The sequence below is a fragment of the Hoplias malabaricus genome, chromosome Y, assembly GCF_029633855.1.
Source record: "Hoplias malabaricus isolate fHopMal1 chromosome Y, fHopMal1.hap1, whole genome shotgun sequence".
NCBI classification, from domain to species: domain Eukaryota; kingdom Metazoa; phylum Chordata; class Actinopteri; order Characiformes; family Erythrinidae; genus Hoplias; species Hoplias malabaricus.
The window spans coordinates 39,445,663-39,473,652 of NC_089820.1; the positions used below are offsets into that span (position 1 = coordinate 39,445,663).

Here is a 27,990-nt window from a genome sequence, read left to right on the forward strand (position 1 = left end):
CACATAGGTAGTATCACTAGGACAGCTTTTTTACATCTTCGCAATATTGCTAAGATTAGAAATGCCTTATCCCTTCAGGACGCAGAAACATTAGTACATGCCTTTATTACTTCAAGGCTTGACTACTGTAACGCACTACTGTCAGGATGCACCAGCAGCAATTTAAGAAAACTTCAACTAGTTCAAAATGCTGCAGCTAGGGTCCTCACTAAAACTAGAAAATTTGAACATATCAGCCCAGTTTTATCATCACTTCATTGGCTGCCTGTTAAATTCCGCATTGACTACAAAATTTTGTTATTAACATATAAAGCTCTACATGGGCTTGCTCCTGAATATCTTCAAGATACAATTTCCTATTATGAGCCCCCACGTTCACTCAGATCACAGAATACTGGATTTTTAAATGTTCCCAGAATTCAGAAGGCCTCAGCTGGGGGAAGAGCCTTTTCTTATAAAGCCCCCCAACTCTGGAATGATCTTCCAGAAAATGTTCGGGACTCAGACACAGTCGCAATCTTCAAATGTAGGCTAAAAACTCATTTGTTTAGTTTATCATTTGGTAGCTAATGCTCCCCCATAGATAAAGGCGGCAGATCTGGGGGGTCCATGGACACAGGGAATTATAGTATACTGAGACGCTGGTGCTGTCGTCCCGCCGCTTCTCGCGATCACTCAGGTTTGTTGACGGTGGAGCGGAGGGATGCCAGTGTTTCAGGATGCTCCCGTGTCTGTGTGTCCTCCTGGTTCTCTCCTTTTAGTTAATGCTGTCATAGTCAGATCTGCCGGAGTCATTAGCCACACTCTGGAAATTTTCATATTTTCTACTTTACAAACACAAAACAGTTCAAAACTAATTCCATCCCTTTACATCTTTCTGAGTAAACGACTGCCCACCTGTCTGTCTGGACACTGATGGATGACTGTCGAGATCCTCCTCCACGCTTCAGACGAGCTGCCCACGCTCCAGCAACCACCAAGTGCCTTGAAGCTGTCCCTACACTGAAGTTCTCATGGACTACTAACTATCATCACCAGTAGATTGACCAGAGGAGGATGGGTCACCCCTTATGAGCCTTGGTTCCTCCCAAGGTTTCTTCCTCAGCTGGGGGAGTTTTTCCTTGCCACTGTCGCCCCTGGCTTGCTCACTTGAGGGTTTTACATTTGTCTTTACATTTCATGTCAAATCTTGTCTTACTGGAATTCTGTGAAGCTGCTTTGTGACAACATCAGTTGTGAAAAGCGCTATATAAATAAATTTGATTTGATTTGATTTGATTTGAATTCATTGAATCAAGAAAAAATTATTAAAAGCTAAAATTGCTTGTCATAATATCTTGCCTTTTGTTTTGAATAGTCATAATTCCAATTAAAGACATCTTAAATTCCATCCATATTAAGGATTTCTTAAATATATTTTAAGATATCTGTAACTAAATTGTAGATATCTGAAATTAAATTCTAGATATCTTGAATGAAAATAATGACTAGTCAAATCTAGGTTAGAGATATCCAAAAATATATATTGCACATATCTGTAATGTACATTCAGTCACACAAAACTAAAATGGCTTTCCATAAGATCCTCAGGATGTCCACTGTGTTTGTCTTATGGGATTTAGTCAGTAAAGTCACTTCGCACTGCAAATGTTAAAATACTAAACCATGTTTTATGCCCGTTTGGCAATACATAAAAAAAAGAATCAGAGCAGTAAAATTGGCGTTTAATTTGGAAGAAGACATTAGCTTGTTGCTACGTCACAGTAAGAAACTATGCAACACCGCAGAGTTGTGCTACTTTGTCGAAATGTGTTACTTTGCAGCTTTGCGCATGCTCAAACCCAAAAATGTTTACGTTTTCATTTGTTGTACATGTTAAATATGTTTTTCTCCTGTGCATTACACAATCTTAGTTTATTATTTGCTTGAGTGTACCAAAACGGTACAACACGAATTAAATGTAAAAATATATAAAATTATGGGGCGTTTCTCTTTCTCGGTTGCGTTCGATGTCACCCGTCCGGGCTTATGGACCAGTAAGATCATTGAGACGAATAGCGTATTACTGACGAAATTAGTCCCGGTTTCCAACCCAGGTGCCGGGCAGAGCGATGGGGAGTGGTCCCCAAGGTCCGTGGGGCCTGTCAGTGGGGTCACTGTCATAAATCAGAGTGGTTTCCACTCGGTCCGCCTCGACCGGGTACCTTTAAGGTCGAGTCCCAACCCCGGATCTCATATCACGGTGGTATTGGGACGGCCTGTGGGTCTATAGGCCACTGACCATCTGCCCACTTGTGGGGTGGGTGGAACGGGCCGCCCCGTCGATTGTGTTAACCCGGTTAAGCCCGTTTCCACCCCGATGATTCGTTCGATGTATGCCTGGGAAGGTAAAACATTCCTGGGCATGGGGGGTCGAGCGTATGAGGGGTTTCCCCCGTCCCGAAAGAGTCGTTTTACAACCGATGATTCGTTCGATATGCCTGCCCGGGGAGGGTCAACTTCCCTGGGCACCGGGGGGTCGAACGTATGAGGATTTTCCCCCTTTTTAAACCCATAAATTTGCCCGTGCCTTTTTAAACCCATAAATTTGCCCGTGCGCGAGTCGACGGGGCCGCGTAACCCCCGAGGCGTTGGCCGGCGGTTATCCGCCGGTCCGTGGGATCTCCCGACGTGGGAGCGCACCACCGGGCCCCGGCTGGAAATGGCCGGAGGCAAAGAGCGCATTAGAGGTGACACGGATCGGTCTTCCACAGACTGCGGCTGGAAGTTCGCAGGGTCGGTCTACAGATCGACCCTTCGTCTTCTTAAACGCAGACTTCCGTAGGCTCCGGGGGCGAACCGTAAACCTATGCCGACCTCCTCGCGCTTTGAGGGGGCCAGGATTCTCTTCCATTCTCTTCCCTTAACGGCCGTCCTTTACGACCGTTTGAGCTCGGTATACGCGGAGCACCAGGGGCAGGCTTCTAAGCCGAAATACCGTGCTTAGAACGATCCTCCCCGCCTTGTGCTCCCAGCCTCCATGGCTCGTGGATGCCCGTAAGAGGCGTCCGCTTGTCCAGAATTGTTCCGAGGGGGACTTGGTCGGTCGATCCAACAGTAGGTCCGTTCAACGTCCGCGTCGGTGGTGCCTTAGAGTCGGGATCCGTTTGAGGGAAGGACCCGTCCCCTAGCCTGCACCGTCCGGGCGAGAATTATACGTTTTCCAAGTTGCGGAGCCGATTGCAGACCCCCACAGCGGGGTCGCATTCAATCCTCTTCGCTGGTGTCCCTTGAGATTATTCTCACTGGCACCATGCGCCCCCTCTCTTTCCTCAGCCAGGGTTTGAGATCCAGGGGGATCGGTCTGGTTGATCCTGCCAGTATCATATGCTTGTCTCAAAAATTAAGCCACGCTAGTCTAAGTACACACGGGGTACACACTAAGTACAGTGAAACTGCGAATGGCTCATTAAATCAGTTATGGTTCCTTTGATCGCTCCACACGTTACTTGGTATAACTGTGGTAATTCCAGAACTAATACATGCAAACGAAGCGTTGGAAGGGTTCTGGGGGTTGGCGTGAAATATTCTCCCGGCCCCTGTCCCCCGGATACGTGCATTTATCAGAACCGAAAAACTCTCCCGGCTCCGGTCGGGTCGCTTTGGTGACTCTAGATAACCTTTGGCCGATCGTTAAGCCCTCCGGGGCGGCGACGTATCATTCGAGTGTCTGCCCTATCAATTTTCGACGGTAGGCTATGGGCCTACCGTGGTGACCACGGGTAACGGGGAATCTGGGTTCGATTCCGGAGAGGGAGCCTGAGAAACGGCTACCACATCCAAGGAAGGCAGCAGGCGCGCAAATTACCCATTCCCGACACGGGGAGGCAGTGACGAAAAATATCGATGCGGGTCCTATGATCCTGTTGTAGTGGATGTTGGTCATACACCCCTACACATATATATATAATTTTATAATTTGTTTTATAGCCTTGACCTTATTCAAACTCCTCCAACCTCTGATATTTGACTTAATGATATTAATTAAGATTTATAATTGGTTTAAGCAATTAAAACATTAATAATTAGTTTGAGAATGAATAATAATCATGCTAAATGAGTTCTTCAGGATTTTCAGAAATTCTAATGAATAAATTGCAAACACTGTGACTTCAAATAATGAGAGTTTTATTAATAAAAAGAAGATATTTAGTTAACATAGCACAACCTTGTAATCTCACGGTGTCCGGCAGGGGGAACTGATTTTGACCTTAAGGTGAGCTAGGCACTTCTAACTTGTGACTAAATTGTTGCTAACTAAGGTTAATAAATGGTAAATTATAAAGAGGGTTTGTTTGGACATCAGCTACTGAAAAGGTGTTAAATACGCTAGCTTACTCGTTCGCCGTTTCACCGAGCCGTCGCGTCCTGTTGTTTAATCTCCGTGTCCCGGGGTGTTCTCGTCGTTCCCACGTGGTGAGAAGCAGGCCCGCTTATGGAGGATCTCTTTACAGTCGATTTGAAGACCCTCGATTCCGAGCTGAGCTGCGTTGATCGAGATTTCCCTTCTTCGGTTTTTCACAGGCGTGGCTGGTTTTCCACCGTAGTGGAAAGGCTTTTTCAGAGTATTAGCTAGTCTCGTTGTTCAGCTTTCCAGGATTGATGTCTTCAGGAATCAGCTTATAACGTTAATATATCTGTTATCGATTACTCAAACGGTTGATACCTTACTTTGGCCATAAATAAGTTTCACCCGCCTTGATCATTCGTGAGATCACACTTCGATAGGTAATAAACATAAACAAGATTAAAGGAAAAGAAAGATATTCAAATTACTCGACGTATTAGTAAAACTTCATACTCTTAGCTAATTTCGAGACGTCTCTCGTAAGCTTTTCTGAAGTCTGAGAGGTTTTTCTTTGTTTGTTGCCGGCGTCCTCTCTTTTTCAGTTCCTTTCGTGGTCCGTTACTTCTGCAGAGTCCTCGCGACTCTTCAAACTTCGAACTCCTTGTCTGTCTTGCTGTTTGGCCTTTTCAAGGCTGGCGCGGTCACGCCCTAATGGGAGGCGTCCTCTTTCTGATTGGACGCGAGTCCAGACTCACGTGACTCTCGTGAGGGAGAGAGAGAGAGAGAGAGAGTAGGAGGAGGGGGTTTTGACTCTGTGATTCATACATAAGGAATATGAGTTTCTCGTATCAAAATTCTTATACCTGTTATCAACCTATAACAATGAGTACATTGGACTATTAATATCAGACATTTACATAAGGTCCCATCTTGAGTACATTGTTCACGTCCAATTCGTGATGATACGCTGAAAAATAAAACATTAATCCATTTTCTCTCATTCAGAGACAAAACTGATCTTTGTAATAGAAACAATCGGCATTATACATCATTTCATTAGAAGGTAGGCATTCATCTGAGGGTACAGAAAGTGACATTCATACGTTCGTTTATACACAAATAACTCAGAGAACGACTATTTTCGCTATTGTCTTGCGGCGACTCCGGGCGAGGTGTAGTTCCGCCAGTGTCCATTTGGTGTCGTTGTTAATCCGTGTTTCAGCTGTTGGTTCACGGGAGTTCACTCGAGGTCACTTTGGTTTGAACATCTGTTGATCTCCGTGAAAGATAAGGATTAGACATTTAGGTGCCATTGTCATAAAAACGGGCCGTAAAAGCTCTCTTCTTTGTTTGAGGTTCCTGTCTCTTTAAGTTAGTTATCTCGACAGTTCCTGTTAGTTAAAAGAGAGAAGGGGGGTGTTGGGGCCATGTGTTACTTAAAAGGGTTCTTTTGATGTCTTTAGATTGGTTGTGTGTGTGGGGGCTGCTATGTTGCAGACGAAAAGTCTTCTGCAGACTGGAAAAGTTTTAATTCAAAACTTTTCATTTCTTGATTGTCCGATATTCATATTTGGCTCATACTCCACTACATTCCCCCCTTTCTTTTCAGTTTTATGGTTCGTCAGGGATCATGGAGCTGAAAAGAACTTTTGCTGTGGAGGAAGGTGAGGTCAGCAAGCATATTCAAACACATTTCCAGAGCTGATGTATTCCTATTAGTGTATGGGTGTATATGGAATGTGTATGTTTGCATGTTGAAGGGATCCTAATTATTTAGGGGCAGGTCTTGTTCAAACGCAACCTCGAGAGCTGATTCTTCGACATGGCCTTCGGCTTCATATCTAAAACTTGGGGGTTCACCTCTCTGGGCTCTCTTATGTCTAACGAATTTGACCATTTTATTAGACCAAGTTTCTAACCTGCTCTGGAGGGCTCGAGTGCGTTTGAAATAGAACCAAGCTATACCAAAGGTCAAAAGATATCCTAATCCTACCAGGGTAACTAGTAAGGTGTCCGGGGTGGACCATGCATAGGTGACAGGCTGAACTGGCCATAGGGGTTGAGACGATAGTTCTCTAAGAGTGTTATCTATGGGGGTTAGGTCAATGACTTGGGTTCCCTCATATTCTAGGCGAGTTAGTGTTTTAGTATCTAGCTCGATGGTGTGTTTGGAGAAGAACTCTGAGATTTCTACGTCGCTCTCATATTGGTCAGGGTTTAGGTGATACAGGGCCAGGTCTCCTACATGTAAGATTGCGTTTACGGGGACGTCTACCCAGAAGGTTTGGCTAGGAAGGAGTACCCTTTCTGAGGTGTCATGTTGATCATAGGTTAGTAGGGCCTCTCTAAAGGGGGTGTTAACCAACCAACGATTTCCAACAATTTCAGCTTGAGTACTGGTTACCAAACGTCGGGGCGTGACGACTACCGGGCATTGAGTATTACTCATCATAGGCTTAAGGCCACAGATCCCATTTGCGCTGTCACGAATGAAAGGTTTGCTAGGGCACAAGTAGTGAATGTCTTTAGTGAGTGTGCACATAAGCAAATTGGGTACCAGATATAGGTCAGGGTTATCGTCTTGGTATGCTACAAGAGATGTTGTTTTCACACGAACGTAGGCAGAATCTTGCCAGAAACCAACGTTGACAACATCTTTCAAACGGTATATGTTTTCAGGCGCCATTATGGGAAGGTTAATAATGAATGCTAATTCTCGGTCTTGAGGATTAACATAAATTGGGATGGCGCTACCTAAGGTATAGGCTAGGTGGGCCTGGAGATCAGTAACTACTTCTCGAGTTGCTGTGGATAAAATCTCCTGTACTAAGGATAGGGGCACCAGGTAAGGAGGGATTCTCCCCATGGCTAGGCTATCTACAGAGGAGCTGATTTCTTGTAGCATATCAGACAATAACATATTCACAAGCTGGATGTGGGCAAGGTCAAGTTGTGCTACTGAAAGCATGGAGTTAACCGTCTGGAGCGTTTTGTTCAAAGCGACACTGTGAGCGTTGAGCACTACGACGGTGCCACGTAGGGTTTGCCCAATGGTTTGCAGGTGCTGCTGCTGTTTGTCTAATTGGGTTTTAATGTTCGGAATTTCCGCTTGCAATTCCCCTACTTGACGTTTAACAGTGGCTACATTGACGGCATTGACGGCGGACGTTCCGAGACTCAGTAGTGATCCCACAGTTGCAGCTGCCATTAACAATCCGCCTATGAAGCGTTTAGGTCGTTTATTAAAACCATTTAGTTCTGATTGCGTTACGGTAAACTTTTGTAACTGGCGGAGCATGTGAGTTACGTCGGCTTCAGCATGGCTGATAGCTTCCTCAGTCCATCTAACTCCATTCCGGCCAGTCTGCAGCGTGGTTATCGGTAGGTTTTTGCTACACGCTTCGGCGGGATTCAACCGTACAAATACTCTCTGGGTATGGAGGCGGCAATTAGTGATTAGCAGTCCCGGCTGGTCTTTCAGTATTATTCCTGAGTCAGGACCTGGTTCAATCACTTCAGGGAGCACAGCGGTTCCTAGGGAGCCGACGATCAGGAGAATGAGCAGCGGGGCCATCCTACCGGAAGAGATGCTCATGGTTAGATTTAGGGTATTTACGGCGAGTCGTTTAGATAAATTATAAGAAATTTTCACGATACCCCCCTTTTTGATAAAAATTTCCTAGGGTAAGCACTCTACAATAATTGACGATGAGGGACTAGGGTCTTGCACCCTGAGTGTCCTCAGTCTGGTTAGAAGCTCGTTGCCTGCTAAAGAGTGAGAGAAAAAAGGGAAAAGGGATAGGAGAACTAAGGTGTGAGTAGAAGGTTATAGTTGTTTGTTAACTAACACTCTCCCTGCCTTTGGTTCTGCCGTTTATGATCTAACACAAGCGTTAGTATCCCCTACAAGTCCCATGGGGGTTGTGTGTGGTCGGATTTGGTTGCGGTGGACCCATTTGAATTCAGTACTGCCCCGAGCTTTGTTTATTTTGATCCTGTAAACAACGGGGGACAGTTTGTCTGTTATCTTGTAGGGACCGGACCATCGGGGTAGGAATTTGCGGGCCAAATTCCCCCCTGTTTTTCGCGACCTTCCAACAGGTTGGATAAAGATGTAGTACCATACTTTGTCCCCTATTTGGAGTTCATCGTGGGATGCTTTGTGATCATAGTACGCTTTGCGACCTTCTGCACTTCTTTCCAGTTTCTGCTGGGCAAAGGCGAAAGTAGCTTTGAGGTGTTTCTGCAGGTCCTCCATATACTGATGAGTGGTGTAGGCTACGGCTATGCTAGCTTCACCTGGCTGATATAACAGATGTAGAGGCAGAGTCATTTGTCTCCCTGTCATCAACTCAAAGGGTGAGACCCCGACCGCGTCGTGTGGGGTCGCCCGTATGGCCATCAGTACGAGGGGGAGTTTGACATCCCAGTCTCGTTGGTTTGCTGCTACGTACTTTTTCAGTATGCTAACAACAGTTCGGTTGGCTCGCTCTACCTGACCTGAGCTTTGAGGATGGTAGCTAATGTGAAGGCTGGCTTTTACTCCTAAGAGTTGCCAGAGCTGCTGCATGACCTCAGCTGTGAAATGTGTCCCTCTGTCAGAGTCGACACGGCTGGGTAGGCCAAACCGTGAGAAGACATGGTTCATCAGTAAGTATGCAGTGGTTAGTGCTGTGTCATTCGGTGCGGGGAGGCATTCTACCCATTTAGTGAATGCACACGTGACTGTGAGGAAGTACTTGTTACCTCTTACTGTTCGAGTGAGTGGTCCAACCCAGTCTATCTGGAGGTTTGACCAAGGGAAGGATACTCCTTTCTTTTGCAAGGGGGCTCTATGAAGAGGATTCGAGGGTTGAAATTGGCAACATACCAGACAGCCTTTAATGTAGTCAGCCACATCTTTTACCATGTGGGGCCAATATGCCACCTGCTTGAGCGCATGGTGTGTTGCTTTGACCCCTTTGTGTCCCGCAGATGGGGAGTCATGGGCGTGCATCAGCATCACCCCCCTGTGGCACTGAGGAACCACGAACGTAGGTGAAGTGTGCGAGTCAGTGGCATGAACTAGCAAGCCTTTGACGACTTGGAGGGACGCTTTGGCGCCGTATAGGTCTTTAAGGCCTGGTATGGTGTCAAGATCTTGTGCTGCGATGGGATTAGTAGAAGGGTCAGAGACATGGCTAAGCATTTTAGAAATGGATGGGTCTCGAGCTTGGAGAGTAACTAAGTCAGCGTCCGAAAAAGCAGGGTTAATAGAGACAATGGTAGTTTTGGCATTGTCAGGCGACGCCTTTGTTATAGTTCGAGACCGTGTGACAGCTAGGACTTCGATGTCGGGTGGGTTTGGAAAAAGGGAGGGATCGAATGTCCACGATGTGCCTTCGCGGGCCCCTTGCTTGGCTAAGCTATCTGCTTGATCATTGAATTCTTTGTCATCTCCCGGGACTCGGGAGTGACCCTTCACTTTCTTCCAGTAGATCTGCAGGTCATGTGTGTCTACCAAGTGTTCGCATGCCGCGAAAAGCTCTTTGTGTTTAACTGGCTTTTTGTTTGACGTGGTGTAGTTGTTGGTTTTCCACAGTCTCAAGTGGCATGTGAAGCTTAGGCGCGCGTAGTTGGAGTCTGTGCAGATCACCAACGTTTTTATGCTTTTCTGGACTGCAGACTGGATTGTGATAAGAATTCCTGCTATTTCAGCATATTGGGAGGACTGAGCACCCAATTTGAAACTTAGGGGTTCGTGAGGCCATCCGTTTATTCCGATAATACCCACCCCTGCCATCAGGGTGTGTTCTCGGCGGAACGAACAGCCATCTACATATGCAGTGACAAGGTCTTTGCATGTGTTAGGATCAAAATAGTGGTGGTTAGCCACGGTGGGTAAGAGGGTTTCTGGAGTTTGTGGCACTTGGGAAGGAATGTTTCCTTCGCATCGCCTGCAGGAAGCAAGGCCTGTGCCTAGGGGGCTCTTGTAGTTTTGCGCGTAACGCACCTCTAAGTCAAAGCTTTGGAGAGCCATTAGCCATGACGCTACTCGAGCGTTAGTTACTACACCCTCTCGAATTCGTTGGCTGTTTAGGAAAGTGACTGGTTGATGATGAGTTTCAACAATCACCTTCTGACCACCTAGGTAGTTGGAGAAATGTTTGACTGCCCACACTGTTGCTAGTAGTGCTTTTTCGCAGTCACTGTATTTGTTTTCGGCAGCCAGCATAGTTTTACTAGCATAGGCTATGACACGTTTGTCTCTATCGTGTAATTGATACAGACCGGAGCTGAGACAGTGGTTCGAGAACCCTACTTCTAGGTAGAATTCTTTGCTACTGTCAGGATAGGCAAGGCATGGGGCCGTGCACAGTTTCGATTTTAGTGCCTGCATGGCGTGTTCCTGGGCTTCGCCCCAGGTGAACGGAGTGTCCTTTTTCAGGAGGTCATAAAGTGGACGAGCTAGGTCCGCATAGTTCTCTATGAATTGTCGTGAGTAGTTGCATACTCCTAAGAAACTGCGGAGTTCCTTAAGGTTGGTGGGTGCTGCGAGGTTTGTTACCCCTTGCACTCGACTCACTTGTGGTTCAACACCATCAGTGCTTACGAGCAGACCGACGTAATTCACTTTTGTTCTGCACCACTGACATTTGGAGAGTGATATTTTCGCACCTGCTGTTGTAAGCTGGTCAAGAACATGATCAATCTCGTCAATGTGTGCTTGTAGGGAGTGGTTACGCATGAGTATGTCGTCCACATATATGAGGGTGCCTCGCTCGCGGGCATCAGGGCATGCTTTGTTTAAGAAAATATTAAACTCCGCGGGTGAGTTGGCATATCCAAAAGGGCACCTAGTGAATGTGTACTGTCGGTTTGCGAAAGTGAAAGCGAGCTTGTGTTGGTCTTCTGCTTGCACCGGGATGGTCCAGAAGCCAGAGGCTACATCGATGGTGGAAAAGTATTTAGCGTTTCGGACCGAGGGAAGCTCTTGCTCCAATTGTGTCATCGGCCATCGAGACAAGGGAACCTGTTGATTTAGTTTCCGATAGTCGATGGTTAAGCGCCATTTACCATTTGGTTTTATGACGGGCCATAATGGTGCCGAGTACGTGCTGTTACAGGGTCGAATTATGCCCTTTTCCAGCAAGTCATCAATGATTTCTTGTACCGGTTCATAGGATGCCAACGGAATTTTGTATTGGCGGACAAACGTGGGTGGTGCTCCCGGACGAGTGGGAATACGTACTGAATGAATGTCAGTGAGACCACAGTCCGTTGAATCTTTGGAAAAAGATTTTTGATATTTAAGGAGCACTTCACAGAGTTTCTCACGTTCTTCTTTGCTTTGGAGGGCGTCGGCCTCCTTTAGAACTTGTTCGACTTGGATACGAAATTCGGAGTCAGATAGTTCTTTCGAAGTACGCGGATTTGAAGTGTTTTCTCCCGCTTCGGGAAGAAGAGATGGTTCCCGGGAGGATTCCGGGGATGAATCTATGGAAAGGACCGTGATCGTCATTTGATTGTCGTCAGCGAGATCTATCCTGCAAATGGCATCATTACTCATGTCCAGAGCTGAGAAGAGAGCAACAGCTCGTGTCGGATGAGTGTAGAACACCTTTGATTCTGCATGATCAAGAAGCAGGGATTCAGGCATTGGTCCTATGATCGGAATTCGCAACTCGAAGTCATGGAATTTCGTACTGACTAACCAACCCAGAGGAGATGAGTGAGGGATCGTCAAGGGTTGAGTGGTTTCGTTCCGTACGAATAGATAGGTGGATCTTGCTCGCGTCTCCACCAAAGGTGTGGCTTCGAGGGTGAGGCCTAGTTCGAAGAACTGAGGTGACGGTTGGAAAAGTGCATGCGCGTGGCTTAAGTGTTGGCCAGGTCGCACGACTAAGCGGATGGGTACATTTGCTGCGTTCGCAGGTACCACAAGTGAACCTTGGTTAGTGACCTGACATACCTCGGGAATAGTTTGTCCTGAGCCTAGGTTGCTGAGATCGGAGGACCAGGTTTCCGTTGAAACATCAGTCAAAGCCCACAGTACACTATTGAGGGTGTCTACGTGGACGTCGAGGCGCACCAAGAAGTCACTACCAATGTAAACGTCGTGCGGCAAGTTAGGGACGACTAAGAAATAATGGGTGATTACCCTTTTGTTCCACTGGACGGTTAAAGCGCAAATTCCATCAGTGGGTGACATTGCTTTTGATGTCAGGTTAAGAGGAAAGCGACAAGGACTACTCACCAAAGGAATATTTGGTTGAGTGAGGCGCAGAGTGTTAAAGAGGGTTTGGCTTATGGCGGACTGGTCGGTCCATAGAGCCAGAACTGCATTGTCTACACGATAGTCCTGCATTGTGAGACCATTCACGATGGGAAGGCCTGGAGCGTCTGTTGTGGACGGCTGTGTGAAAGTGCACAGGAATGTGTTCCGTTGTTCTAACATGGCACTAGGGGGCCAGGGAGAGACTGCTGTCTCTGGTGTGGCCGCCATGGGCTCAGTTTCCTCTTCCTCGAAGTGAGGGATCTGACTTGGTGGATCTCCTATTGATTCAGGCCGGATTTCGAGACGGCAACACTGAGCTTCCCGGTGGTGTGGGGTGCAGATGGGTAAAGGCTCACGCACTTGTGCCCAGATCTTTGACCTTTTGAAGTCAATCAGTGGTTCGAAGCGATTAAGGAGATCTTTGCCGATGAGGAAGGGAATTGTTTCGAGAGGAGACACATGGATTGGATGCACTAAAGTCATTGGTCCAATGGCTAAGTGTATTAGTGCCATAGATTGGATAGTGAGGCCTGCATGTGAATACGGCTGAATTTTAAGAGAACAGTTTTGGAGCTGTATCTCGCGATTTTCACGCCGCGCAATGGCTCGAACCTGGTGGAACAAGGCGGAAGACATGAGCGTGACATCTGATGCAGTGTCCAACAGGGCCTCATGTACTAGCCTTCTCTCCACAATGGTGGACAAGTAGAATTTGCGTGCAACCCCTTTTTCCGTTAGGTGTCCCATGAATTGTCGGACGGGTGTGTCGCCTTCAATGACTGAAGGGTCATTTGGCGTTAAACCTTCTTTACCGTCTAACTGAACAACTAAAACAGCACTGGAGGGTGGTTGCGAGTCACCCCCCTGTATCATCGGGTTTTCAGTGTTTGTTTGGGTCACGAGGAGATTGCACGGTGCGCTAGAAGACGGAGCTTCGCTTGTCACTTCTCCTACATAACTTTCTAACATTTCTGGGGTGTTAGAGGATGGCTTTGGGTTAGACCGCGAAGAGGTGATAGAAAGAACGTCAGGTTTTTTCTTTTTCTCTTTGCAAATCATTGCAAGCATTCGGCGGATGTCCTCTAACTCCTTAGAGCTGAGTTCCGTGCCTTTAAGCTTGTCTTTAGTGTGATTTTCTTTATTTTGATACCAGTATTTCTCTTTCTTTTCTCTATAGGAATCAGAAAGCTGGTTCGGAGCTGTTCGCTCATATCCCTTATGGGGATGTGATGGTTTTCCACGGCCCGCACCGCGGTTTTCTACAGGGTAATAGTCACGACCATACCCAGCCCTGTCCCGAGGGTTCCAGAAATCTTTGTCGTGATTTCTGTCTGGCCTGCGAGGAGGGTAGCGCTTGTATTGGTGTGAGGGCGGATGAGGTTTCGGGCCCTCACTGGTCCACGGAGTGGAGGAAGGGTCCAGGGCGGATCTTTGTGGATCGGCCTGGGTGGCACCTTCTAACTCTAAATGTGGGGAGTTGGAGTCGACGTTGAAGACTTGGGGTGTTTCGGACCGCCTGTTGGGGATTTGTTGGGATTTTAGGAAACCTCTGAGTGCTAAATCACGCAGCTGCCTGCTAGACAGGGTGCGAGGGCAAGCTGAGACTCCCAACTGATGACTGGTGTGGGGATGGAGGTTTTGGATAAATAGTGATTTGAAATTTAACTCTTCCTCCATTCCGGGGTCATTTCTAGGTCCGAAGTACGCCTGTCTGAGTCGATTATAATATTGCTGAGGGGATTCCTGGCGTTGCTGTTTTATGTTCAAAGCAGCGGCCAGTCCGGTCTGTGACAGGTGATTGGAGAATTCTTCCTCCAATGCTTGGCACAGCACATCATATCGCGCTTTTACATAGTCTGGCTGACGTTCAATGAAGTTACTGACGTCTCGGTTGGAGGTCAGTTTAATCACATATAGTCTGTCATCTATGGTGATCCCGGGGAACCTTTGGAGGTAGAAGTCAATATCTTTTAGGTAGGAAAAGATATCATTAGAACCGTCAGGTTTGGGATCAAAGCGGGTTATATTACGCGCGATTTTATCTAGGTCCTTGTATGAGGGACCATGAGAGGGTAAAGGTTGAGGGGACCAGACACTGGGTTGCAGTGCTCTGGGTCTAGCAGGGCGTTGTAAGGGACGACTGACAGGAGACACAAGGGAAGGGGAAATACCCGTTGATACCAGAGGAGGTGCTGCAGCAGCTCTAAAGGTTACGGTCCCTGAGTCTGGTTCCTGATCCTCACTATCTTCCTGCTGGCCTTGTCTTTCTGTAGCGGCACTAGGTGGCACATCGGGTGTGACCTGGGGCAGCGTGTTCCCTTCAGCTATTTCGCTTTGAAGTCGACTTAGCTCTGCCTCTACCTTTGCCTGCTGTCGCCGTGACACGTCAAGCTCACGTTCGCTGGCTCTGAGCTGTACTACAGCGAGGAGGGCTATTTGACCTAAGGCCTCAGTTAGGGGCTTGCCCTTGAGGATGTCGGTTAAGTGGTTCTCTACCCACTTAGCCACCATGTGGTCACGATGGGCCTGTGAGGTTTTCTGCACAGTTTCTGCGAGTCCAGGCATCACATCACTGGTGATGCTGGTCAGAACAGAGAATGCCTCATCCCACAAACCTTCTACATATACTTCCGAAGAAAAAGTCCCTTCTGCCATGTTAGCTGTGTTTTTAACTGCGAGGTGTAACTTACTTCTATTTAGTTAGGATTAATTCCGTTAATCCCTTTTCTAACTAAATCTGAACTAAATTCACCTGTACCGAGTGCTCTAAGAGTAACTGCTAGTATGTATGGTGTTAGAGTTCACTTGTGAATCTCTAAGGGAAGTCTGTTAGTAGGAGAGGGTGGAGTGAAAGTTGCTATGCGCGAGTGAATAAAAGAAGAGAGAAAGAGAAAAAAAATTTTTTTTTTTTTTTTCAATAATTAAAATTATTAAAAATTTTGAATTAAAGAATTGTCGAAAAATTTGGATGAAGGAATTTTAATATTAAGTGAGTTTTATTATTAGATATAATTTCCAATTAAGGAATTATGAAAGTAAAAGAATTTTCCGAATTACAGAATTATTAAGAATAGCGAGATTAAAAGACTCTCTCTTTTAACTGCGTTTGTGATCTGGTATCAAGTTAAAGTGTCAATCTCTAATTACTGCACACTGTCTGCTGTAGTTGTATCAACTTATTATGCTTCCAAGCCTTTACTTGTAATTATTCAGATGTGCAGAGTTTAGAGACAGCCACTAGAGCTGTGATACCAGGTCTTATCAGTGTGAACTGGTCGACAATTTCAATTGCGATAGCAAGTTTTCTCCACCAGAGGGTACTGAAGGTAAGTCTGAATGGCAACAGCGAGCTTCAGTATTTAAGTTGAACTTAAATTGTAATACCAGACTAGGACACCAGAGGGCGACAAGCAAGTTACAATGCAATAGCAGCAATGGACACCAGTCGGCGCTGGTGAGAGTCCCAATAGACACGGTACCAGCAGATACACTAACACAAATGGGAATTTCCACTGTAGCGGGAAGTTTCAACACTAGAGGGTGTTATCAGATTAAAATCTAAAATGGAATAAAGATTTTAAACGCTCAGATACTCTATCAAAAAAATAAAAATTAAAATTTTAAAAGGGGAACAGAGATTTTACACTAAGGTATTTTAAAAGAATTTCATCTGTAATGACAACTTTTAAACACCAGAGGGCTGCTAAACACTTATGTTGTCTCGGCGGACAACCTCCCAACCACTAGAGGGTGTACGGGAATCAAACGTCAAGGGTAGCACCACTTGACCACAAGGAGGAGCAAGGGAGGACACGCTTCAATAGACGCTAGTTATGAAGTATTTTTCCCTGCAATTACGCACTTATACCACAAGAGGGAATTTGTCTTCCTCTGTTTTGGGGGCGTTTTGAATTTCCCTCCTTAGTTTCAGCTCCGCCCCTTCAAAGGGGTTCGTTCCTTTCTGAATATGATTTCAGTTTAACTGGAACAGCTGACGAGAGCAGACTGCTCTTCATACAAGCCGTATTTTCGGCTGTTTAATAACCTCCCAATCGCCTAGCGCGCGATCTCGTTATTAACGCTGGTAGCGACCCAGTTTAAAACGAACGGGGGTATTCGGTTCGGTGGTCTCTCTTCGCCGGGATTTCGCGGCGGGAGGTCGAATCCGACGGCAAAGTCTCACAGCGGAATTTCGCGCAGTTCAGACGTGCCCAGGCCTCAATTTAATGCATGCAAAATGGCGCAGAGCCGCGCTCTTTTAAAAACAACCAAGCTTATTTTCTAACCGGTATATATCACAGAACAGTTTTTCAGCAGTAACAAACACAACACGAAATTACCCACATCAAGCTTTGAATCTCAATCGTTATTCAGCAACACAAACAGCGGAAAGTATTTCATAAACCCAAGCTAATATTCAGTGTTTTGCAGTTTGCTCATTAAAAAGCCTTTTTCCTGGCCTCGCGTGGGCGCCAATAAAATATATATATTTTATATGTAGTGGATGTTGGTCATACACCCCTACACATATATATATAATTTTATAATTTGTTTTATAGCCTTGACCTTATTCAAACTCCTCCAACCTCTGATATTTGACTTAATGATATTAATTAAGATTTATAATTGGTTTAAGCAATTAAAACATTAATAATTAGTTTGAGAATGAATAATAATCATGCTAAATGAGTTCTTCAGGATTTTCAGAAATTCTAATGAATAAATTGCAAACACTGTGACTTCAAATAATGAGAGTTTTATTAATAAAAAGAAGATATTTAGTTAACATAGCACAACCTTGTAATCTCACGGTGTCCGGCAGGGGGAACTGATTTTGACCTTAAGGTGAGCTAGGCACTTCTAACTTGTGACTAAATTGTTGCTAACTAAGGTTAATAAATGGTAAATTATAAAGAGGGTTTGTTTGGACATCAGCTACTGAAAAGGTGTTAAATACGCTAGCTTACTCGTTCGCCGTTTCACCGAGCCGTCGCGTCCTGTTGTTTAATCTCCGTGTCCCGGGGTGTTCTCGTCGTTCCCACGTGGTGAGAAGCAGGCCCGCTTATGGAGGATCTCTTTACAGTCGATTTGAAGACCCTCGATTCCGAGCTGAGCTGCGTTGATCGAGATTTCCCTTCTTCGGTTTTTCACAGGCGTGGCTGGTTTTCCACCGTAGTGGAAAGGCTTTTTCAGAGTATTAGCTAGTCTCGTTGTTCAGCTTTCCAGGATTGATGTCTTCAGGAATCAGCTTATAACGTTAATATATCTGTTATCGATTACTCAAACGGTTGATACCTTACTTTGGCCATAAATAAGTTTCACCCGCCTTGATCATTCGTGAGATCACACTTCGATAGGTAATAAACATAAACAAGATTAAAGGAAAAGAAAGATATTCAAATTACTCGACGTATTAGTAAAACTTCATACTCTTAGCTAATTTCGAGACGTCTCTCGTAAGCTTTTCTGAAGTCTGAGAGGTTTTTCTTTGTTTGTTGCCGGCGTCCTCTCTTTTTCAGTTCCTTTCGTGGTCCGTTACTTCTGCAGAGTCCTCGCGACTCTTCAAACTTCGAACTCCTTGTCTGTCTTGCTGTTTGGCCTTTTCAAGGCTGGCGCGGTCACGCCCTAATGGGAGGCGTCCTCTTTCTGATTGGACGCGAGTCCAGACTCACGTGACTCTCGTGAGGGAGAGAGAGAGAGAGAGAGAGTAGGAGGAGGGGGTTTTGACTCTGTGATTCATACATAAGGAATATGAGTTTCTCGTATCAAAATTCTTATACCTGTTATCAACCTATAACAATGAGTACATTGGACTATTAATATCAGACATTTACATAAGGTCCCATCTTGAGTACATTGTTCACGTCCAATTCGTGATGATACGCTGAAAAATAAAACATTAATCCATTTTCTCTCATTCAGAGACAAAACTGATCTTTGTAATAGAAACAATCGGCATTATACATCATTTCATTAGAAGGTAGGCATTCATCTGAGGGTACAGAAAGTGACATTCATACGTTCGTTTATACACAAATAACTCAGAGAACGACTATTTTCGCTATTGTCTTGCGGCGACTCCGGGCGAGGTGTAGTTCCGCCAGTGTCCATTTGGTGTCGTTGTTAATCCGTGTTTCAGCTGTTGGTTCACGGGAGTTCACTCGAGGTCACTTTGGTTTGAACATCTGTTGATCTCCGTGAAAGATAAGGATTAGACATTTAGGTGCCATTGTCATAAAAACGGGCCGTAAAAGCTCTCTTCTTTGTTTGAGGTTCCTGTCTCTTTAAGTTAGTTATCTCGACAGTTCCTGTTAGTTAAAAGAGAGAAGGGGGGTGTTGGGGCCATGTGTTACTTAAAAGGGTTCTTTTGATGTCTTTAGATTGGTTGTGTGTGTGGGGGCTGCTATGTTGCAGACGAAAAGTCTTCTGCAGACTGGAAAAGTTTTAATTCAAAACTTTTCATTTCTTGATTGTCCGATATTCATATTTGGCTCATACTCCACTACACTGTGGAGCGTAACCGAAATGAACTCAATCTACATCCGTGAGTGAGAACCCATTGGAGGGCAAGTCTGGTGCCAGCAGCCGTGGTAATTCCAGCTCCAATAGCGTATGCTAAGATTGCTGCAGTTAAAAAGCTCGTAGTTGGATATGGGGACGGGTCTCGGATCTCCTGGACAGTCCGGATGGGTGGGAAGCTCCCTTTGGGGGTGACCCTCCGTCTCGGGGTGGATGTTGTGAGACTCAGTCCCTACCACCGGTATCCTCTGCTCACCGGCGGCGGAGAAGCCCTTAGCTGGGTAATTTCACTGCGGTGCGCGGTGGGTTGGAGGGTCCGGAAGCATTTACTTTGAACAAAGCAGAGCGCTCAAAGCAGGCTGACACGTGCCATGTCTGACTGAGCTAGGAATAATGGAATAGGGCCCTCCGTGGGGCGTCGGGGTCTCTCTTTCGGTACCGCTGGTCGTTCCGGAGTGGGGCTCCGGGGCTTTCACGGTCCTATTTCGTGGGTTTTAAGGACTGAGGGCAATGATTAAGAGGGACGGCCGGGGGCATTCGTACCACACCGACAGAGGTGAAATTCGTTGACCGGTGTGGGACGGACGAAAGCGAAGGCATTTGCCAAGAATGTTTTCATTAATCAAGAACGAAAGTCGAGGGAGCGAAGACGATCAGGTACCGTCGTAGTTCCGACCGTAAACTATGCCGACCCACGATCCGGCGGCGTTAGGTTAGCGACCATGACCCGCCGGGCAGCGTGTGGGAAACCACAAGTCTTTGGGCTCTGGGGGGAGTATGGTTGCAAAGCTGAAACTTAAAGGAATTGACGGAAGGGAACCACAAGGAGTGGAACTTGCGGCTTAATTTGACTCAACACGGGGAAACTCACCCGGCCAGGACACGGTAAGGATTGACAGATTGATGGCTCTTTCTTGATTCTGTGGGTGGTGGTGCATGGCCGTTGGTAGTTCGTGGAGCGATTTGTCTGGTTAAATCTGATAACGGACGAGACCCTGTGCCTTAAAAAGTTACACGGCCCTCCCTGGGTCCCTGTGGGGACAGGCGGCCCGAGGGGTCAGCGGTCGGTGGCCGAACTTCTTAGAGCGATCCGAGGCGAGGCAAAGCCGTATGAGATTCGGGGCCATAACAGGTCTGTGATGCCCTTAGACGCCCGGGGCCGCACGTGAGTTACACTGGCTGGTTCAGCGTGTGCATCCATCCTATGCCGAAAGGCCTGGGCAATCCTATGAACGCCTTCCCCACTGGGGATAGGGGATTGTAACTTTTCCCCTTGAACGAGGAATTCCAAGTAGTCGCGGGTCACCAGCCCGCGTCGATTAAGTCCCTGCCCTTTGTACACACCGCCCGTCGCTACTACCGATTGGATGGCCTGGTGAGGTCCTCGGATCGTCCCTGAGGTGCCCCTTTGCCTCGTTGAGGTGGGAAGTTGATCGAACCTGGGCATCTAGAGGGAGTAAAAGTCGTAACAAGGTTTTCGTAGGGGAACCTGCGAAAGGATCATTAACGGTGACCTGGCCATGGTGGGTGCCCGCCCTCCATGCCAGTAGCCACTCGGTCTTTAAGCAAGGCCAAATCCCCCGGTGGGTACCTTAAAGGTATGGACCCCAGACACCTCGTACCTTTCGTCGTAGGCTAAAGTGAGTCTCCCTCCGGGGGGGACGGAGCGAGCTGACCTCGGAACTCGGGGTTATGGGAGGACCGCCTTTGGGTGCATAGGTTGCCGGCCACCACCCCCGTTCGGGGGTCTCGAGTGGTAACGGAGCCGGCCGCCGGTTGTTAAACCAAACCATTGATCGTTAAAGGCTTTAATTCTGCATGCGCGAGTCAAAGGGGCTAATGCAACCCCCAGGGCGTTGGCCGGTGTTCGCCGGCCTTGTTGGGATCTTCCGGACGGGAGCGCACCACGGGCGAAACTCTTTCCCTCTCGGGTTAGAGCGGAGCTTAAGAGCGCATGCAGGGATCGGGAGGTGTATATCGGCAGCTCCCTGGGCTTCGCGAATGACGGACCGTATAAATAGTCTGAGACCCGTGCGCGAGTTGAAGGGGCTGATGAGCCCCGGATGTGGAACACAGGTGGGATCTCCACCCAGCCTCACCCTCCGTGGGGACTTGGGAGCGCACCACCGGGCCCGCTCATCCCCTCCGGGGGGAGAGCGTGGCTGGAGCGCACACCGGGTACAAACTTTAGACCGGGACCCGTACGCAAGCTAAGGCAAACTTACCCCGATGGCCGTGCGCGAGTTGACGGGGCCCAGAGAAACCCCCCGAGGCGTGGACCGGCGCAAAGCCGGTCTTAGTGGAATCTTTCAGATTTCCCAATTGCTGGGGACTTGGAAGCGAACCACCGGGCCTCGCTGGAAACAGCGAGGTTAAGAGCGCACGCTAGCCATCTACACACCCGGGTGTCTTGGTCTCCTAACACGTAAAAAAGGAAAGGTTGGGCACCACCGAGGCGATCCATCTGGATGCCAAGCCGGGTTTAATGACCCCCAGCCCGGGGTCACCCGACCATAAAATTCCCTTTGTTCATGAATCCCTTCCATCTCATCCAAGGGACGTGAACCTAACCTAAACCCTTAAATTCTGTTGTTCAAAAGGCTTTAACCCAAAGTCCCTTCCGTAGGGGCGGGCAAAATGATACAACTCTTAGCGGTGGATCACTTGGCTCGTGCATCGATGAAGAACGCGGGAAACTGCGTTAAATAATGTGAAATGCGGAACACAGATCATCGATATTTCGAACGCACATTGCGGCCGCGGGGGTCCATCCCGCGGCCACGCCTGTCTGAGGGTCGCTTTACCCATCGATCGGTCTTCCTAGACCGCGGCTGGAAGTTCACAGGGCCTCCACCTCGGACGGCCCTTCGTCTTTCTAAACCCAGACTCGGTTCTTAAACCACCGTGTGGCGAGAGCTCCGGACGTAGGGAGAGCCATTAGGTCCGGGTCCCATCCCTTATCGTCTCTCCCCGCTGGGCTTCCCGCCGTTGGAGGGTGGGCACCGTAATACGGCGAGCGGCCGGGGGGTTCGCGCCCCGCGCCCCACAAAACTGCCTCGTAGCGCGACCTCAGATCAGACGAGACAGCCCGCTGAACTTAAGCATATCAGTAAGCGGAGGAAAAGAAACTAACAAGGATTCCCTTAGTAGCAGCGAGCGAAGAGGGAAGAGCCCAGCGCTGAATCCCTCTTTCCCCTGACCAAGGTGGGCCGGGAAATGTAGCATACGGAAGTCCGTTTAGTCTCGGTGCGGACGTGGGACCAAGTTTTGCAAGGAAGTGTCTTCCATAGATGGTGAAGGCCCGGTATCGCCCCGCCTCCCGCCGGGTAGATCGGGCTTCCCGGAGTCAGGTTGCTTGTGAATGCAGCTCAAAGTGGGTGGTAAACTCCATCTAAGGCTAAATACCGGCACGAGACCGATAGTGAACAAAGTACCGTGAGGGAAAGTTGAAAACAGTACTTTGAAGAGAGAGTTCAAGAGAGCGTGAAACCGTTGAGAGGTAAAGGGTCGGGGGACCGAGAAGACCGCCCCGCGGGATTCAGCTGGGCGGACGGCCCGCGCTCGTGTGGTTCCGTGACTTGGAGGCGAGTTCATCCGGGCGAGAGAGGGGGCGACCCCACTCCCTGCTCGGCCCTGAGCTTCGCCTCCCGACTTCGGGCCTCTTGGGCGTATGAAGGCTCGACCCGTCAGGTGCATTTTCCCTGCGTGGTGGTGAGTCGCGACCGGCTCCGGTTAGGCTTGGAAGGGCCCAAGGGTGAAGGTAGGTGCGTCCGGAGATGGGGCCCACACGGCCACGGACACGGGCGTTCCGCTACAGCCCCTCGCTCCGACTTTGCCGATAACGCCGGGGCCGCGGAGCAATGTCCTTTCCGCGTTCTCCCCTCCTTCGGGATGGGGATGGGGATGGGCCCCCCCCCCGATCCTTCGGTCGAAGCGGGCCGGTTGGGCTGTCCTCAGCCCCGGGCTAGGCCCGCTACGGCGATACGGGGGGTGATCCAGGCACACAGCACCCAAACGCCTAAGGTCAGTGGCTAAGTTCGTACCCCAGCTGACCCGTCTTGAAACACGGACCAAGGAGTCTAACGCGTATGCGAGTCAAAGGGCTTGAACCCCGGAGGCGCAACGAAGGTGAAGGCCGGCGCGCGTCGGCTGAGGTGGGATCTAAGACACCCCGTCCATGGTGGGTTGACAGCGCACCACCGGCCTGCTCTCCACCGAGTGGAGAGTGGAGCAAGAGCATACGCGGTGGTACCCGAAAGATAGTGATCTATGCCTGGGCAGGGCGAAGCCAGGGGAAACCCTGCGTGGAGGCCCGTAGCGGTCCTGACGTTTAATTCGGTCGTCCGACCTGGGTATAGGGGCGAAAGACTTAACGAACCATCTAGTAGCTGGTTCCCTCCGAAGTTTCCCTCAGGATAGCTGGCACCAAACTCAGTTTTATCCGGTAAAGCAATGATTATAGGCTGCGGGGCCGAAACGGCCTCGTCCTACTCTCAAACTTTAAATGAGTAAGAGGCCCGGCTCACAGGCTCGGAGCCGAATGATCGAATGATGGTGCCAAGTGGGCCACTTGGTAAGCAGAACTGGTGCTGCGGGATGAACCGAACGCGTGGGTTAGGGCGCCAGACGCGACGCTCATCAGACCCCAGGAAAGGTGTAGGTTGATATAGACAGCGGGGCGGTGACCATGGAAGTCGGAATCCGCTAAGGAGTGTGTAACAACTCACCTGCCGAATCAACTGGCCCTGAAAATGGATGGCGCTGGAGCGTCGGGCCCATACCCGGCCGTCGCAGGTGTCACAATCCCCAATTTGAAACACAGACCGTACGCCGCGACGGCGCTGAAGCCTCTGGCGTGAGCCTGGGTCGAGCCGCCGCGGGTGCAGATCTTGGTGATAGTAGCAAATATTCAGATGGAATCTTTGAAGGCCGAAGTGGAGAAGGGTTCCACGCCGACAGCGCTTGGCCGTGGGTTAGTCGGTCCTAAGGGATAGGCGAACGCCGTTCGGAAATGCTGGGGCGATGGTCTCGTCTGCCTCTCGCTGACCGAAAGGGGATCGGGCCAATATCCCCGAACCTGGGAGCGGGGAGATTGAGTGCCGAGAGGCGCTCTCATAGCGGTAACGCAAACGAACACGGAGACGTCGGTGGGAACCCCGGGGAGGATTCTCTCTCCTTGCTAAAGAGCTGGAGCCCCCTGGAATGGGATTGTCCCGAGAAAGGGGCTCAACGCTCTGAAAGCCGCATGCATCTGTGAGGCAGCCGGGACATTCCCCATCGGCCCTTGAAAATCTGGGGGAGGTATAGTGAATTTCCCCCCAGGCCGTACCAATATCCGCATCAGGTCTCCAAGGTGAACAGCCTCTGGCGTGTTGGAACAATGTAGGTAAGGGAAGTCGGCAAAACAGATCCGTAACTTCGGGATAAGGATTGGCTCTAATGGCTGGGCTCGGTCAGGCCCTTTAGCTGAAGCGTAGGCCGAGGGCCCGGAGCGGCCTGGCTCCGGGGAACTGTTCTGGTTCGCCCTTGCCCTGAGGGTCATGCGGGCAAAAGCGCACGGCGCCCGGGTTGACTCCTGCGTCTGTCGGTTAAAGTGCATGGGTCGCAGCCACGCGAAGAAGTCGATGTTCCCTCCCGGCGGTGCTTAGGGGACTCGGTCGGTGACGTTGGGAGGCGGTCGTGGATGGGACTCCATAGGGGACGAACCTCCGCCGCGTTTCATCTTCGGCCCTTCCTTCCCAAAGTCGGCCGGGCTCCGAGGCCCATCGCCGGGTCCCGGCCACACTCGCGAGCGCGGCCTTCCGTTCTCCCGTTCGGACGTGGGGGGGAAGACTCGGGAGTTGTGTGCGGATGCGTCGCCGGCCGTAAGGGCTTGGGGGGACCAGAGCGGTGTGACTGGAGCCGGGTGCGACGAGCCGAGGCCTCGTGGATCTATCGGGTGTGAGTCTCGCCAGCTCCGAGGCGGTTCTCTCGACCGGCACCCAACAGCCGAATTAGAACTGCCACGGACCAGGGGAATCCGACTGTTTAATAAAAACACAGCATTGTGAAGGCTCTTGGACGGTTTTGACACAATGTGATTCCTGCCCAGTGCTCTGAATGTCAAAGTGAAGAAATTCACCCAAGCACGGGTAAACGGCGGGGGTAACTATGTAAATAAACCCCGGAGTTCGTTAAGGTGAGCAGGGTGGTAGACCCAGCTCCAGGGACTCCGAGTCAAAGCATTGTGTGCCTCCACCTCCTCGTGGTAAAACCGGGCAACGTCCTGTGCGGTCAGGGAGGCTAAGAGAGGCTTCCCATGTGACAGACTGACCGAACGTTCACATTAGCCAGGTCTCCCCGGGTACTTTGCGCTAGCAGGTTGTAGTGCAGGTACCCAAGTGCTGGTTCCCTGGGGCGGGGACCACCACTATGGCAAGCCCCTCAGGGTGCAACGTCCCTAGCTGGTGTTCGATCACCGAAGTTGCTTAGGTCTCGAAGGGCATCTCATAGGCTCCGAATGGCGTTCCAAAACCCTATAGGTTCCGAGGGCAAAGATGGTGCTTGGCTAGGAGATGTCTCTTCTGGGAACATCTCTTTCGTGGGTTGGTATGATCTATCCTCGATAGATCCCAGGTGTTGGTCACCTATTCCCGGAAGGCTGCTGGCTGACTTTGGGCTTGGGTCTCCGACCCACACTTTATTAGGTAGGGTGAAAACCCATCCTCATGGGCAAAGGACGAGTTGATTCTCTTTGGTGTGCGCTGGTGACAGTCGATCTATGAGGCTAGAGGCAAAGGCGTGAATAGGTCAAGCTTCCTAGCTGAATGGACGAACTGTGCTGGTAGCATATCGGGGGTGATCGCCGACCCTTGGGCCCATGAGGTAACGGCAAAACGGCCGTCCCTAGTGACGTGTGGACGAGTATATAACCTACCAGTCCTGTGTCGGTCGATGGCACGATGGGATGGCTTAAAGACTCTAACGCAGTGACTACACTGGGAAGGAGCGCCAGCCTGGTTTCAACTGAGGCGAACATGCCGGCACGGTCAGGCGCCATACAGAACAGGGTACAAAACAAAAATAGTGACTCGGTGATGGGGAACTTCTTCCCGTGATGGGTTCTTCATCCCCGACCACACGGTTGGTCCCCTGCTAGGGTTTGACTGTAAGAGCAACGCCACCCAGGGGAGACGTTGTTCACATCAGGCTGGTAACCTGCATGACAGTCTGGTTGGTTGGCCCAATGCGGACCCAACATGTGTGGTCTAGCCGGTCAGACTCCCTTACAAGGGAGGGGTGGTGGTTAAGTTGGTTCCGTCATGGCCCGTTCTCTTCTGTGAGTGGGAAGGTATCAAGGTATACAGTATCGGCTCCGATCTAATGGCGTGCGGGCTTCCCCGCCCTCCCTCTCTGTGGATACCCGGGAGAGGTCACGGGCGAGGCTAGCCTGGTTGATCCATTCAGCTTCACTATGTTTGACGTTGTAATAAATACGGCCGGATTCGACCTGTGTTCAAACCCCTGCTTGTGTTCACAGGTAATCCACCGTGGACAAGGTATCGTTTCGAATCCGATGAGACCGAGAAGACGACACGGACCGAAGCGTCTTCTCGGAAGAAGGAAGAAGGATGTTCTATCTCTAGGTCGGGCTCAAACGGATCAAGAGACACTCAACGGCGCTGCAGGGGGCAGCGTTAAAACCTCCGAAACAGAGTAGCCCGCTCTGCTGTAGATAACCAAATGCCTCATCATCTAATTAGTGACCTGCATGAATGGATTAACGAGATTCCCACTGTCCCTACCTACTATCTAGCGAAACCACAGCCAAGGGAACGGGCTTGGCAGAATCAGTGGGGAAAGAAGACCCTGTTGAGCTTGACTCTAGTCTGTCACTGGGAGGCTACATAGGGGGTGTAGAATAAGTGGGAGGCCTGCCAAAGGCCAGCACCGGGGCGGGCTGTCCGTGAAATACCACTACTCTTACTGTTACCTCTCTAACCCGGTGAAGGTGTCGGTGGGAACCCTTTCCTTGCTGGGGGTTCCTTGTTCGAAGGTGCTAAGCCCTGGGTGGGTCGCTTGGCAGTGAGTCCAGGTACACTCATGTTGCGGGCTTCCCTGCCCGGGGCGAGTCCCTCCGGGGACAGTGACAGGTGGGGAGTTTGACTGGGGCGGTACACCTGTCAAAGCGTAACGCAGGTGTCCTAAGGCGGGCTCAGGGAAGGACAGAAACCTCCCATAGAGCATAAGGGCAAAAGCCGGCTTGATCCTGATTTTCAGTATGAATACGGACCGTGAAAGCGGGGCCTAACGATCCTTCCATCTGCTTTTTGGGTTAGATGTCGGCTCTTCCTATCATTGCGAAGCAGAATTCGCAAAGCGTTCGATTGTTCACCCACTAACAGGGAACGTGAGCTGGGTTTAGACCGTCGTGAGACAGGTTAGTTTTACCCTACTGATGTTGACCGTTGCTCCGATAGTAATCCAGCCCAGTACGAGAGGAACTGCAGGTTCGGATACATGGTACTCGCGCTTGGCTGTGCAGCCACTGGTGCAAGGCTATCATCCGAGGGCTTATGACTGAATGCCTCTAAGTCGGAATCCCGCCTAGAAGGAGCGATACATCCGCGCCCAGCATCGGTGAGCTTGGTCTTGGATAGCCGCGGTGGGAGGCGGTTTCCTCCCCACCGCCGGTGACGAGAGCCGCATGACACAGGAACCGGACCGGGGCTAATGAACGCCTCGGTCCACCTCCCTCCTGAAAGCAAATGTCTCTTGATCCGGGTGTGAAATGACTCGTAAACGACCTGATTCAGAGTGCGGGTGTCGTAAGTGGCAGAGCGGGTGAATAAACTGCGATCCATTGAAAGTCATCCCGTCCACTCAAACATTTGTCGGGGGAAGGCGA

The 27,990-nt window shown here is 49.4% G+C and overlaps 1 long non-coding RNA gene, 1 other non-coding gene and 1 pseudogene across 2 annotated transcripts in view; 2 read left to right on the forward strand and 1 right to left on the reverse strand.

The window, feature by feature from the left end:
- LOC136678228 (uncharacterized) overlaps positions 1-27,990 on the reverse strand; it is a 58,946-nt gene that overhangs the window by 20,013 nt on the left and 10,943 nt on the right. The gene's annotated exons all lie outside the window — the stretch shown is intronic.
- Positions 21,748-21,901, forward strand: LOC136679840 (5.8S ribosomal RNA). The gene has a single exon (XR_010796623.1). It is a non-coding gene; the product is annotated as a 5.8S ribosomal RNA (ribosomal RNA).
- On the forward strand, positions 22,168-27,977 carry LOC136679871 (28S ribosomal RNA; annotated as a pseudogene).